This window comes from Notothenia coriiceps, unplaced genomic scaffold, assembly GCF_000735185.1.
Source record: "Notothenia coriiceps isolate Sejong01 unplaced genomic scaffold, NC01 NC01_scaffold00022444, whole genome shotgun sequence".
NCBI classification, from domain to species: Eukaryota; Metazoa; Chordata; class Actinopteri; order Perciformes; family Nototheniidae; genus Notothenia; species Notothenia coriiceps.
The window spans coordinates 12,034-15,137 of NW_011355145.1; positions in this window are offsets into that span (position 1 = coordinate 12,034).

The window sequence follows — 3,104 nt, forward strand, 5'->3', positions numbered from 1 at the left end:
TTCTCCCAATCCTCTTCTGGATCATCTAAATGCTCTCTAGCAAACTTCAGACGGGCCTGGACATGTACTGGCTTAAGCAGGGGGACACGTCTGGCACTACAGGATTTGAGTCCCTGGCGGCGTAGTGTGTTACTGATGGTAGCCTTTGTTACTTTGGTCCCAGCTCTCTGCAGGTCATTGACTAGGTCCCCCCGTGTGGTTCTGGGATTTTTGCTCACCGTTCTTGTGATCATTTTGACCCCACGGGGTGAGATCTTGCGTGGAGCCCCAGATCGAGGGAGATTATCAGTGGTCTTGTATGTCTTCCATTTTCTAATAATTGCTCCCACAGTTGATTTCTTCACACCAAGCTGCTTACCTATTGCAGATTCAGTCTTCCCAGCCTGGTGCAGGTCTACAATTTTGTTTCTGATGTCCTTTGACAGCTCTTTGGTCTTGGCCATAGTGGAGTTTGGAGTGTGACTGTTTGAGGTTGTGGACAGGTGTCTTTTATACTGATAACGAGTTCAATCAGGTGCCATTTATACAGTTAACAAGTGGAGGACAGAGGAGGCTCTTAAAGAAGACGTTACAGCTCTGTGAGAGCCAGAAATCTTGTTTGTTTGTAGGTGACCAAATACTTATTTACAATTAATTCATTAAAAATCCTACAATGTGATTTCCTGGATTATTTCGCCCCATTCTGTCTCTCATAGTTGAAGTGTACCTAGGATGAAAATTACAGGCTTCTCTCATCTTTTTAAGTGGGAGAACTTGCACAATTTGTGGCTGATTAAATACTTTTTTGCCCCACTGTATATATATACACACACTGCACGCGGATTCACGGGCTCTCTTTCTGTACACAGCGCTGTGAAGACTTGCTTGTTTGATCCAATACAACGATACTTTATTAAATTATTCCTTTGAACTTTCCGAGACTCCATTCGTCTCCTTTTTAACTTTCTCCTGGCTGCGAACCAAAGAATACATCTTCACTTCCTCTCCTTCTTCCAAAACGTACATTTCTTGCAGATTCTGTATTTGTCATGGTTGCCTCTGTGTTCTACAGCCATGACCCTAGAATTTTATCCAGGGTTTGCTAGTGTTTCCCCTTCCATGGTTCTATTACAATTTCCAAACGTAGGCATTCAGGTGCATTCCCGGTTATTGACAATTCGACCCCAACCATGTTTTTTCTGTGTGTTGGCATGGTTTCCCCTCCTGCTCATCATGCATCCCTGCAATCAGCTCTCCATGTCCTCAGTGTGCTCAGCTGCCTCTCATCAGCTCACCTTTTACCAACACAGCTCTTCAACAGATTGTTGTTTCAACCTTATTGAACTCAAGCTCCTTTCACACATGCCTTGCAACCATGAAATTATCTTGATATTAACCAGAGGAGCTGTTTGTGAAAACAAATGTCGGAATCATTTTGACCGGAGATCTTTCAGACTTTTTGCTGCCAGCAGTGTGTGTGTAAAGTCCAATTTGGCTAATCCGAGTACAGAGTTCAAACCCCTAACCCTAAACCCTTATTGTCCAAAAAGTGTGATACCAGAAGAAAAATAACCTAGGGCAAGTAGGTCTTGCAGCAAACAAACAATTAAGGTTAGGAAAATATCTCAAGGGGGGGTTTTGTGCAGTGAAGTGGGTAGACTGTGAGATTGGAGCTAGACCCATCTCCAAGCTTAAAGAAGAATTGTCATTCAAACAAAAATACCAACAAGATATCTAACTGGAGAGACCCAGAAACCTTACCACGTATTTACCTGGAAGTCATGTGAGAGTTCAGGACAGAGGCGGCTGTACTGTGGCAGCAGCTCTTTGGGTCTGTCCGGGTCGGGACGGAAACAAAGTTTGTTCAGGTCAGTCTCCAAATCATCATCCTGGAAAGAAAGAGTTAAACAGAAACATACTCAAAGACTTTTAAATTTGGACAAGTCTTTGGGCAATTAAAGTGTCTTGAACCAGACAATGAATTGAAGAACGACCACTCCAGCACAACCGCTGGAGTGGTACGAACCTCATGCTCCACAACTATTAACCAAATGCTTGAGGACTTGTTGCTGTCACTGTGGCATTTTCCGTTTTCGACCTGCATATTATACTGGCATATTTTTCACCATGATCCTACTCACATATGACAACTTAATTAGCATATGTATTGAGAGGAACTGATAGCCAGTAGATCAGGTAAAAAATTTTTAAAAAAACAACAACTGAAAAACTGCTTATGCTGCCATTCAAAACTTCGATGATGGAAAACCAGGGGTCATTAAAGTATGGTTGAAAAATGAATAGTATCTCATATAAAATTATATATAATACTTTATAAAACGGAAAAGTCAAATCAATCAATCTGATTGGTTCTTAGCCGTGATATACTGAGCGTATACCACGGGTAGAATTGTAGTTACTTTCCACGACAAGTCAGTATCCCTCCGCGTCTGAGAAATACTGTATACAGTTGGGCTGAAAGCTTTTCAAACTGGGACAAGAAAACAGCGGAGAAGTAACAGGGCAGAAGCCCTCCTTTTTACGCAGCGGTCCAGACATAGACATCAAACGGCAAAACATATTCAGTGTGCAGTTCCTTTGGCATTAGGGCAAGGATATCTAGATAATTTCCAAGGTTTGACATAATGAATTGTGCTACTTTTAAAGCAAGCAACGATGTTTTCAAATCTGTAATCAAAAAGGTCCGCAAAAACGCTATCAACCAATCATATTNCGCAGGAGGACCAGTCTTTCTCGGGTTTTACACAGACTACTTTAATTAAACTTGTGTCTTCAATAAAGAAAAAGAAAAATGACTATGTGCCAATGAGGCGCGCGGCAGACAGAAAACCGACCCCAGTTCCCTCTTAACACCTAGTTGAATCATCTATGTGGTTGCTAATAAAGATCTATTGGCACGAAAGTCTCACTAGTTAAACCAGATTACAATTACATAAGGAAAGGGTCACTGACTGAGTAAACAGACAATAATAGGCACACAACCATCATATAACTCGTTGAACCTGGCCGACCGTGCACCTGTAGGGGAAGGACAACTACTGTCTGAGGACAGATGCAGGGGACCGGAGACGACGACCGGAGGAGGAAGGGACGTTCGACGAGTG